Source organism: Phyllostomus hastatus, unplaced genomic scaffold, assembly GCF_019186645.2.
Source record: "Phyllostomus hastatus isolate PE091 unplaced genomic scaffold, TTU_PhHast_1.1 phas_contig_86, whole genome shotgun sequence".
Lineage (NCBI taxonomy): Eukaryota > Metazoa > Chordata > Mammalia > Chiroptera > Phyllostomidae > Phyllostomus > Phyllostomus hastatus.
In genome coordinates, this window is record NW_025333977.1 from 80,582,687 (window position 1) to 80,595,090 (window position 12,404).

General features: G+C 40.7%; 1 protein-coding gene across 1 annotated transcript in view; it reads right to left on the bottom strand.

Annotated features, from left to right (window-relative positions):
- Positions 1-5,137, bottom strand: part of BTLA (B and T lymphocyte associated) — a 47,068-nt gene extending 41,931 nt beyond the window's left edge. Inside the window, exon 1 of the mRNA XM_045851399.1 lies at positions 4,994-5,137. The gene's annotated coding sequence lies outside the window, so the exon portion shown is untranslated. The remainder of the gene's footprint in view (positions 1-4,993) is intronic.
- Between the last annotated feature and the right edge of the window lie 7,267 nt (positions 5,138-12,404).

The following is a 12,404-nucleotide window of genomic DNA, read 5'->3' on the forward strand; positions in this document are numbered from 1 at the left end:
TTTAGCATTGTTTCCTTCACATTCAAAAGAGCTTTAGAAGTACACAGGACAGGGAGAATATTGTGACTCCTCATTCACAAGCAACCTTGTCTCCTTCTGTGTTTTTGCTTCACTATCTTAACTGACATCCCTCCTCCGGATCTGAAGTGTAAGGTGGATGACCTCAGCCCCAGTCACAATACCCGAGTTGCAGGCTCTCAGAGAGGCAGAGGGCAAAAGGGATAGGCCTGGGGCATGAGTGAGACCCTTTAGGGAGACTATGGAAATCCAGTACCAAACATGCACTTACAGCATATTGACCATGACTTAATCATATGACCATACCTTCCTACAAGGAAGGCTTGGAAATAAAATCTTCTATCCAGGCAGAAAAATGCCCATCTAAATTTCTAGGTTCTATTGTTAAGAGAGAAGGGCCAAAGCCATCTCTAGCACATCCAACACTTTGGCCACCTAAATATTCATGAGGAACATGCTCTGCTCTCCAAAAGGGATAATGGCAATATCTCACCTTGCTAGCTTATCCAAAGTCAAAATATCTGAAGGACACACATATCTTTTCCATCAGATTTGTATGTATCTTCTCATGGTTCCATGGCCTATAAACTAAAAAGCAAGTTACATGCTCCTGAAATTTCCGTGATAGTGCTTTTAAAAATTTCATAAGCAAGTTTTGATTATTGAATAAAGTGTCACTTGCTATATCAAAGCAGAACTTAAATAAGTCCCACTTTTAGAAATACTTGCCCCCCAAATGAGGAAATAATATATATTCATAGTTCAAATTATTATATAACAGTACTCAATTCTAACTGGATAATTTTTTGTCTATATTGACCAAGATAACATAAATTTATGCATATTCTTTCTAGGTTGTGGATCATCAATGTTCCCTATTACACAAGACTCACCTTAAGCCAAGAGCAAAGATGTTGGTATGATTGCAGTTTTCAGGAAAAAGACACACACACACACACACACACACACACACACACACACACTTCTATTCAGAAGCGTGTATAACGAAAACGTAGGGGACGACTGATCAACAGCAAGAGTCTACTACAACAGTGGACAAGTTCCTTAGTGCATCCAACTGCCCTAGCCTTTGTCCTCTGTACTTTTTCCCTCATTTATGAAGGTTAAGTTCCCTGGGAAGCAGACACTGAGATAGAAAATAACATGCATGGAATTTATTAGAGTGATCCAGATAGACATCAAGTGTAGGAGCAGAGAAGAGAGCAGGATAAAACAGAGGGAGTCATTAGACTGTGATGAAATCTCAGCCAAAGCTTCAACCTACCACAGGAAGGTCTAAAACTATTTGGCCTCATACAGTGGTTTCTGGTTTGATTAAGAAGCCTGGAACTTTACGTGCTCACATTGACCAGTCACCAAATGCAGGCTCTCTCAAAGAAAGGTGAAGTACTTTCCTTTAGCAAATTCCTAGGCAATACTGACAGACAGTAACACTCCCAGAAGCTGCAGAAATAAGTTCTTCAGTCCTTAAGGGAAACTGGGTGGTGCATGATAGCCTCCACTACACTGGTCATTTTTTCTTTATGGCCAGAGCTGACGAGGGAATCAGAGAGGATGACTTTGGGGATATACAGCTTTGTTATTCTACTTTCTGCTTGTGCAAGTTGGAGACCAGGTTCAGCATTTGGTGTTTAATAGTCACAGGTTATTTTAACCTAGTCCTGAGGTTCCCTCAACAATCTAGTAAGATGTATTTCTATTATTTTTAGTAAGTTTCATACACAAATAACCATAGTTAAGGAACTTGTATAGTTGTGGATTTTTAAGCCAGAAGACTTTCTCACTGGCCACTATGCTCTGCCTATCCTCCAGCTATCCTGAGACTAGTTGAAAGAGGATTGGATAGGAAGATAATTCTTAATTTGATCTTTATCAATGAGCTAGCTCTGATCATCAGGCAAAGAACTCTTAAGGAACTCTTTTGAAATAAATCTTGAGATCAGAAACATCTCCTTCTGGTCATCACCACACTGTTGTCTGTGTCTATCAGGAGTTTTTTTGTTGTTGTTGTGTTTGTTTGTTTTTTGTTTAATCCCTTCACATTTTTCACCCCAATCCCCCTCCCAACAGCTATCAGTCTGTTCTCTGTATCTATGAGTGTTTCTATTTTGTTTGTTTATTTTGTTCATTAGATTCCATATATAAGTGAAATCATATGGTATTTGTCTCTCTTTGACTGGCTTATTTTGCTTAGCATAATACCCTCCAGTTTCATCAATTCTATTGCAAAAAGTAAGATTTCCTTCTTTATTACTGCTGAGTAGTGTTCCATTGTGTAAAAATGTATCACAGCTTTTTTATCCACTCCCTTACTAATGGGCACTTAGGCTGCTACCAAATCTTGGCTATTGTAAATAACACTGCTATGAACATAGGGGTGCCTATATTCATGGTGATTACCAGAAGGAATGGGGAGATGAAGATAAGTAGAAAAGGGTAAAGGAGGGATAAATGGAGACCAAAGGAGGCTTGATTTTGAGTGGTGAATACACAGTACAATATACAGATGATATATTATAGAATTGTATACCTAAAACCTATATAATTTTATTAACCAATTTCACTCCCATAAATTCAATATAAATTTTTTAAAAACTTCTTCTAAGGTGACAGTTTTACAGTCATCACTATTGAGATAAGAAGCAGCCGGGTTTTTAAAATAGACTTTATTTTTTAGAGTAGTTTTAGGCTTCACAACAAAATTGAGCAGGAAATACACAGTTCCCAGGTATTCCCTTTCCCTACACAAGCCCCTCCCATCATCAAAATCCTGCGCTGGAGCAGTACTTTTGTTAAAATAGATGAACCAGCACTGACACATCATCATCACACAAAGTCCATAGTCTGCACTGGGCTTCATTATTAGTGTCTGTACCTTCTCTGGGTTTTGAAAAAGGTATGATGACATTTATTCACCATTACAGTATCATACAGAGCAGTTTTACTGCCCTAAACATCGCTGTACTCTGCTTTCCCACCCTTCCCTCGCTCTCCTAGGACCCCTGGCAAGCACTGTGGCCAAAATGTCATGTAGCTGGAGCCATACAATATATTGCCTTTTCAGATCAGCTTTTTTCACTTAGTAGGATATGCATTTAAGATTTATTTATCCACTCACCTACTTAAGGACATCTTGGCTACTTGCCAGGTTTTGGCAATTGCGAATAAAGCTGCTATTAAACACCTATGTGCAGGCTTTTGTGAGGACATAAGTTTTTAACTCATTTGAGTAAATACCAAAGTTGACTTTTAAAATACTCTTCGAGGTTCCAAATTACTGTGGGCTCCATCTACTCAGATTGCAGATCACAGGCCCCTGGCCACTCTCAGCCAAGTGCTGTTTTCTTCTGCCTCTAGTTTGAGTTGATCTATCTCTTGCAGGACTTTACTGAAAGCAGTAAGAATCAGCACACACACACTCACACTAATATTAGGAATTATTCCTAGCATTTTGGTTAATGTTACAGACTTAGCCAGCATGGGGTTCTACCGTACAAGGATAGTCTGACTTTATACAACTGGATTTATGACCTTTCCAGTCTACAAAATCTAAATCCTTAGTATCTTTTTTCCTGTCTTTTTCATGAAGACAAAGCCATAATTTAGATTGTGATGCTCTCTGTACACAGTCCTGGTAAAAATGACTCTATTTCAGACAACAGAATTGTCTATAGCTAGTTTGATCAGAAAAGAATTAATTTCAAATTTCCCAATATACCAGGAAACCAATTTAGGTGCTACATACTGAGGGAAAACACAGCAAAGAGAACTATCTTGTTATTCAGTAGGGTTTTTATAACAAAATCAAATTGCTGCTGCTGCACTCAGTACCGATGAAGGCAGAGAATACACTTCCACCAGGACCGTTGCAGAACCAAAACACAGCAAACACCTCCATGGCAGCGCTTGTCGGAGTAGGTATTCGGCGGGTGCCGCATGACGTTTATTTACTTCCGTGTTCCACACCTCAAACGCAGAATCTTAAGTGTAAGGGAGTCTGGAGAACGTGGTCTTTAGCTTGCCTGCCTCCAATGCACCAGAAGACAGGATAAAAAAGGAGTTGGAGCTCTATAGAGGAGTGGCTCTTATTGAAGGGTGTTTGTCCCTTAGAGATATTTGACAATGTCTGGGGACATTTTTGGTTGTCACAACTGGGGTGGGGGTGATAACAGTATCTAGTGGGTAGTGTCCTGGGATGCTACTAAATATCCTACAATGTACAGAACAGATCTCACAACAACAACAAAAATATTCGGCCTCAAATGTCAATGGTGCCAACATCAAGAAACCTGGTATAAAGTCTGCTAATCTGCAGTATCTGCTCAAATTTCATCCTAAAATTCATAGTCCCTGGTGGCCATGGAGGCCCTATGAATTGCGGTCTTATTCTAAGTATTGAAGAATCACACAATAAACATACCCTTCTTTCCCCCAAAGGGCTCTGTAACCAAGATAGGGAGAACGTTTTGCGACCAATCTGAGTTTCAGGTTTCCACTTGCTTCTCAAGGCCCCTGTACCACTGCATCTTTGAACTGAAAAAAAAATTATAAAAATTATAATTCTCTCTTCTCCTCCAATACAAACTTGAAGAATTAGAACAAGCACTTACATCAATCTCTTTCCAAAGCCATCTCAAGTTCTGTTTTAGATTGGCTTCCCCTTGAAGCAAATCCTGATTCAAAGACTTAAGTGCAAGCAATTTATTTGCAAGTGTTCCCAACACAGTAGGGGAATAAAAAAGTTAGAAAGGAAAGGGAAGGAAGCTAATACATGGTTTGTTTTCTAGCAAGTTACCACTGTGTTTAAGACACTTAACCACCACTTCTGGGAACTCCGAGAGGCATTCCACTGAAGAACTGAGGGGGCTGGGGCACTTAGCCATTTTATTAGTTTTCTATTGCTCGTATAACAAATTTCAAAAAAAATGGTGCCTTAAAATAATAGTTATCTTACCGTTCTGGAGGTCAAAAATGCAAACTGTGTCAGACGAAGCTAAAATCAAGGTGATCAAGGAGGTAGCATGGCTGCATCTGGACACTCTAGGGGAGAATTCATTTTCTTCCTTTCTCAGTTGCTGGGAGCCACCTGTATGGCTTGGCTGGTGTCCCCTTCCTGTATCTCCAAATCCAGCAGCACAGCACATTCAAATTTCTCTCTGACTGTGACTTCCTTCTTCCATTCATAAGGACTCATGTGATAGATTGGACCCACCTGTATAATCCAGGACACTCTTCCATTTCAAGATCATTAACTTAGTCACATCTGCAGAATTACTTTTGCCACATCAGGTAACATGTTCGTACATTTGGGGGATTAGGATGTGGGCATCTTTCAGTGTGCTGATTTTCCGTCTATCATATAAGTCATCAGTCATTAGTTAAGCATTACTTCCAAGAGGGGCAATAGCACCTCCTGCCTGCTGCTCAGGTAGACCAAGTAGGCACTGGTGGCTAAAGCAAGCTTGTAAACAAAGCAGGGAAGGGCCAGAAACTGGAAGGAGGGCAGTGTGCACTGAAGTGTGAAGGTGACAGATACAGCTGGGGCCTGAACACCATCTGCTGTAATTCCTCGTGACTACAAGTCAATAACTGAAAGCACAGATAACGCATTTATTCATCTTTGTTTTGGCTTAAGAGAGGAAGGACAAAAGGAGGGAGTGAGGGAGGATAAAAATGATAAGATGTCTGTGTAAACATATGGCATACATGAAAGGAAGCTTTCATAGGAAGGTGGAGGAGGGACACAGAGTTGAAAAAACAAGTCACCTTATTTTGAACATGCATTGCAGCCTGTCAAGGCTGGGCAGGTTCACTCGGGATTCAGGACAACAGAAGAAAATGCGTGGAGCCGTAGGAATGCCAGACATGCCTTTATTCATGGTGGGCGCTCCACGCTTGCTGCAAGCGCCATGTCACACTGGCCGTTGTGCAGGCAGGGAGTCCCAACTCCCCTATATACTAAATGCACGGCATGGTGCCAAAATACTCTATAACACAGCGAGACTCTTTTCATGCAGGCCGACTCAAGGCTATAGGAATGCTGTTTATCAGGCCCAGTCTCAAGGCTAGGGGGACACTGCTTATCTTAGTTGCCCAGACATCTGGGTGAGGGAGCCTGACTGACTCTGTTTACCCCACAGAACACTATTTAAAAAGAGAAAACAACTCTGAAGAGTCAAAGGAACCTCCTCTCTTTGAAAGAGATTTATTAAGAGAAACAGAATGAATTTTAGAAAATTTTATGTTCTTAACATGATTCAAGAGGTCATTGTTTGTTTGGGGTGACTGGGTTAGCAGCAGCACAATTTTTGAATCTTTCTAGCTCTCCACATCAAAACAGAGCAACTATATAGCCAAATATTTACAGAAGAACAAAAATCCAAACAAATAAAAAAACCCTGGTAACAAACTGCCCCACAGACTAGAGATGAGGACAAACTACAACAGCCAAAAGCCTGCACAGTATCAGCTCAGTGCAGGAGGAAGCAGAGGGGTGCAACAGGGCATCTGACAGACCTTAGAATAGCAGAACCCCCAAATACCCAAGGGAGCTAGCTCACTGGAGTGCACAGAGGGCCTAGTGGAAAATAGCAGCAGAAACTGGGAGGGTTGCATCCACTCCTTAGCAGGTTGTGCCCAGAAGACTACTGTAAGAGTGCTGGAGAAATCTAGTCCCCATGAACTTTCAAATATGAGCCACTGTGGCCATGCCCAGAGCCAGGGACCTGCATGAGTAGTAGTATAGGACAGGGATGATCTAGATGGAGAGACGAACATTTTATATGAAGGTAAAGGAGAGAAACAAAGTTCAAGAAACAAACCATAATAGTTTTGAACTCTATTAAAAAACAGAAAATAGAACTCTTTAAAGTTAGAAAATCTACCCTGAATCATTCCTCCTTCTAAAAATTAGGAAACACTACTTAAGAAACAGGAAGGTGCTAAGGTCAGATTCCATACAAAGCTATAATAAGAGAACAATGAACAGAATAACTTCCCTACAAACAATGAAAGCATGCCAGAAAGACATGTTCACAGAGCAGATATAAGAAGAGGTAAAAGATTAAATAACACGAGACATGAAAGAACAGCATAATTTAGATCAGAAAAACAAAATGAAGTGACAATTGGAAAAAATTAGAAATAAAATACAGAAACTCATTTCAGATGCAAAGACTAAACAAGAAAGAACACAAAGGTGGGTTAACACAACAGATAATGAGCGCCTTAATAAAATGGAAAGTGAGCCCTGGTTGGTATGGCTCAGTGGACTGAGCGCCAGGCTGCAAACCAAACAGTCACTGGTCGATTCCTAGTCAAAGCACATGCCTGGGTCTTGGGCCAGGTCCCCAGTAGGGGGCGCATGAGAGGCAACCTCATAGCAATGTTTCCCTCTCTTTCTCCTTACCTTCCTTCCTCTCTAAAAATAAATAAACAAAAATTGAAAATAAATAAATAAAATGGAAGGTGAAAATGAAACAAGTTTTTAAATTCAAAAGAAATAAATAGGCAGAAAGTATTTAAGAAAAGAAGGCACAGAAGATCAAATATATGGTTACTATAAGTTCCTGATTAAGAAAATCAAAGCAAAAAAATATACTAAAACATCTAGTTAAAAATTTTTCCTGAAACCAAACATATTGTCATTCTAAGGCTATTATGTGTGAAATGTGGGATAACATAAATAAGTAATTATACGGTAATGTAATTGTACTAATCCCTATGTCTCTGAACACCATGGGTCTCTCTGAATAAAGGAGATATGGATGTAATGTAGAGGTCTATGTAGACTAATATAGACTCTGTAGTCTTCTCAAATTTTAACTGGAGGAGTTATTTTATCCTAAAATATGTACATACGACAGGTCCCAGTGCTCAGGCTGCCTCATCCTTATAGACCAAATCAACAAAACCAGTTCTGCCAGGTACTATTTGAGAGGCTCATTATATAGCAGCCTAATTATGGTAAAAACACCAGTTTATTTTTCTTTTCCAATTTGTTTGGAGCAATACCTTTGTAAAGTCCGTGAAAGTGAATTACTGGAAATATGATCAATTGCTTGGATGTTGTGGTAATGTCAAACTGCTGTAAAATTTTCTGAAAATTTACTTTCAATTTCTGTACCTACATTGTGATAAATGCAAAATAAACACCAACACCCCTGAGCAGCACTAAGAGGAACAGATACCAAAACAGATACTATGCCTGGTTCTGTCATCAGTGTTCTGTGGGATCACTCACAGCCTTTTACCTTCTCTGGGCTCATATTCTCTTGTCTGTAAAGTAAGGGAATTAAATGGGCCCTAGAACTTTAGATTATGTGATGCTTAAATATCAGCTGCCACTGAAAGGGCCTTGGCTAAATTACCATTCTGCCAGTACTCACTGGCTTACCTAAGTGAAAACTGTTTTCTTCTCCTAATAGTTTTTTTCTTTTTGCCATTTCTAATATTTTGAGGTGTGTTGCTATGTTCTAAGGCTAGTAAGGGAAAAAAGCAGGCCTTCAGGAAGCCAGACTTTCTACAAAACTATTCTGAGTTAGTCTCTAATTATCTCTAATCACAGCACATAAAAACCACAGGAAATCTACAACAAAACATTACCTCTGCGCCACAGACCCAGCTTACATAACAGGATCCATGACTCACCAGCTCACAATTCCAGACTACCCACACCTTACACAGAGTTGAGTGTGTGCCTGGTTTTAGGTGACCAATGGCATTTGTCATATCCTGTTCATTTCATATGCCCTAGTGCCGAACATAATGCTAGCCATACAATAAATGCCCAAGATCCCTTTCTCAAATAAACAAATGAATGAAAAGGACATTTCTTCAAAGCCTTCTGCACCCCAATCTGACACAAAGTTTTTCTTTAGTCATCGTCCTCCTAGTACTTATTCTGTGAAGAAATTACCTGTTTCCTGTCATTTGCTACAGGAACTGTGATGTACATCTCTAGAAAATACCTGTTTGCACTGAATTGTACACAACCCCCACCAACTCCCCACCCCACCACAAATTCATTTGTTAAAGTCCTATCCCAAATGTGATTGTATTTGGAGATAGGACCCATTAGGAGCCAATAAAGGTTAAGTGAAGTCATCAGGGTGAGGTTTCAATCCAACAGGGCCTCTCTCCTTATAGGAAAAGGAGGAGGTTTCTCTATTTTTTGCTCTCCTTGTACACCACAGAGGAAAGGCCATTTGAGGATAAAATGAGAGGGCAGCTGTCTGCAAGCCAAGGAGAAAGTTGTCACCAGAAACAGAATTTGCCAGTATCTGGATCATGGACTCTGAGAAACTAAATTTCTCTTATTTAAGTCACCCAGTCTATGTTGTTAGGGCAACACAAGCAGATGAATACAATGCTCTCACCTCATTTCTCTCACGCATACCTCTGAAAAAAGTGACTGAGGGTCCCACAAGTAGAAGGTCTCTAACTGCTAAGGGATCAGTGGATTATACTTCAGGTCCTTGTATTTCATACCTCAGCCCCACCATGATCATCTTTAACAGCCATAGCCCACCTCTTAGGGACAAAGCTCTTCATACCGTGTGAAGCAACCACCCATACTATTTCAACGGTTTTGAACAGTGCTGTAGTCACAGACTCTCAGAAAACTGGTGAGAACTTCCAGCCAAGATGGAGGTGTAGATAGACACACTGCACCTCCTTGTACAACCAAAGGACCACAATTTAGAAACAAAAGAATAAACAGAACTGACAGAAAATTGAACTGTATGGAAGTCAGACAACCAAGGAGTTAAAATAAACACATTCATCCAGACCAGTAGGAAGGGCAGAGTCTGGCAGCTGGGTGGAGAGGGGTTGTGGCACAAAAAGTGGTGGCACCAGGTGCATAAGGCATCCTGGGCACTCAAGATTGCAGTGGGTGGACCCTGGGCATGGGGTGACAACGGGCAGACCCAGTGAGGTGGCGATTGTGAAGCGAGGCACTGCACACAAGGTGGCTGGCTGACCTGGTGGTCCCACATTAACATGCAGATAAACCAGGAAAAATTGGGGAGCGAGACAGACCATGCAACCCAGTGTCTCAGCTCTGGGAAATAGAGCCTTAGGGCACTGATTGAAAACACCTGTGGGAGTTGAGGTGCCAGGACAGATTCCCAGCCTCACAGGAGAGTGCATTGGGGTCCTAGAATATGCATAAGCCCACCCACCTGGGAATTAGCACCAGAAAGGCCCAGGTTGCTTGGGGGAAGCGGGGAAAGGGACTGAAGTCTGACAGAGAGAGGAACAAGTGCCATTGTTCCCTCTCAGACCCCGCCCCCACATACAACATCACAACCCAGTGACTGGGTTGCCCCGCTCTGGTGAACACCTAAGGCTCCACCCCTCATATGTAACAGGCATGACAAGAAAAAAAATGGCCCAAACAAAAGAACAGATCAAAGCTCCACAGCAAATACAACTAAGCGACCAACAGATAGCCAACCTATCAGATGCACAGTTCAAAGCACTGGTGATCAGGATGCTCACAGAATTGGTTGAATTTGGTCACAAATTAGATGAAAAAATGAAGGCTATAATAAGTGAAATAAAGGAAAATGCACAGGGAACCAACAGTGATGGGAAGGAAACTGGGACTCAAGTCAATGGAGTGGACCAGAAGGAAGAAAGGAACAACCAAACAGAAAAAAATGAAAAAATAAGAATTAAAAAAAATGAGGAGAGGCTTAGGAACCTCCAGGACATCTTTAAACATTCCAACATCCAAATTATAGGAGTACCAGAGGAGAAGAGGAAGAGCAACAAGTGGAAAAGTTATTTGAAAAAATAATAAAGGACAACTTCCCTAATCTGGCAAAACAAATAGACTTCCAGGAAGTCCAGGAAGCTCAGAGAGTCCCAAAGAAGTTGGACTCAAGGAGGAACACCCCAAGGCACAACATAATTACATTACCCAAGATAAAAATGAAGGAGAGAATCCTAGAAGCAGCAAGAGATAAGGAGACATTACCTACAAAGGAGTTCCCATCAGACTGTCAGCTGATTTCTCAAGAGACCTTGCAGGCAAGAAGGGGCTGGAAAGAAGTATTCCAAGTCATGAAAGGCAAGGACCTACATCCAAGATTACTCTATCCAGCAAAGCTTTCATTTAGAATGGAAGGGCAGATAAAGTTCTTCTCAGCTAAGGTCAAATTAAAGGAGTTCATCATCACCAAGTCCTTATTTTATGAAATGTCAAAGGGACTTATCTAAGAAAAAGAATATAAAAAACATGTATAGTAAAATGACAGCAAACTCATAGTTAGTAACAACCACACCTAAAACAAAAGCAAAAAGGAACTGGGTGGACAACTAGAACAGGAACAGAACCACAGAAATGGAGATCACATGGAGGGTTGGCAACAGGGGAGTAGGAGGAGGAGAGAGGGGGGAAAGGTACAGAGAATAAGTAGCATAGATGGTAGGTAGAAAATAGACAGGGGGAGGGCAAGAATAGTATGGGAAATGTAGAAGCTAAAGAACTTACGACACATGGACATGAACTGGAGGTGGGGGGATATGGGTGGGAGAGGGTGTGCAGGGTAGAGGGGAGTGAAGGGGGGGAATGGGACAATTGTAATAGCATAATCAATAAAATATATTAAAAAAATAAAATGAACTTAAGCCGAAACAAAAAAAAAAGAAAAAAAACTGGTGAGAGCTCCATAGCAGCACCAGCCAACGGAACTTCCTGAGATGATGGAAATGCCCACAATATGCATTATCCCATATGGTAGCTGCTAGCCTAGACTATTAACCTTTGAAATTTACTGAGGAACTGAATTTTAATTTCTTAACTTTAATTCATTTAAATTTAAATAGTCATGTGTGGCTAGTGGCTACCATATGGTAACCATAGCTCTATGGTTTCTGGGCTACTAAAACTGCATAATGCCCTTACACTCAAAATTTTGCAAACCAGGGGTAGGAGAGGCAGTCAGGTAACAGCAATTAACAGAAATATGTACTTGGGATCAGGTGACCTACATTAAGAACAAATACCTATGCAAGAATGGATTTTTTTTTCAGTGCACAGTTGATGTGTGGTTGGTAATTAAAAGTACACAGTGCAGAAAAAGAGCCTAATTTTGTGTAATCTCAAAAATAGCCAACACTCACTGGGTTTTTAATATAAATATCCAGCCCAACCACTTTGGCTAACGAAAGATGGCTCTACACTCTTTTCCTATCCACCCCGACTCCTGTGTGGTGGAGGAGACAGAAGTGGGAATACAAAATCCCCGGCTTTCAGTGTTTAACAGATCTGAATTCAAATTCCAGTTCCTCCTGTTTTAATCAGAATTGTTCAGGCTTTCATACAATAACAAATAACTTCCAAATCTCAATGGTTT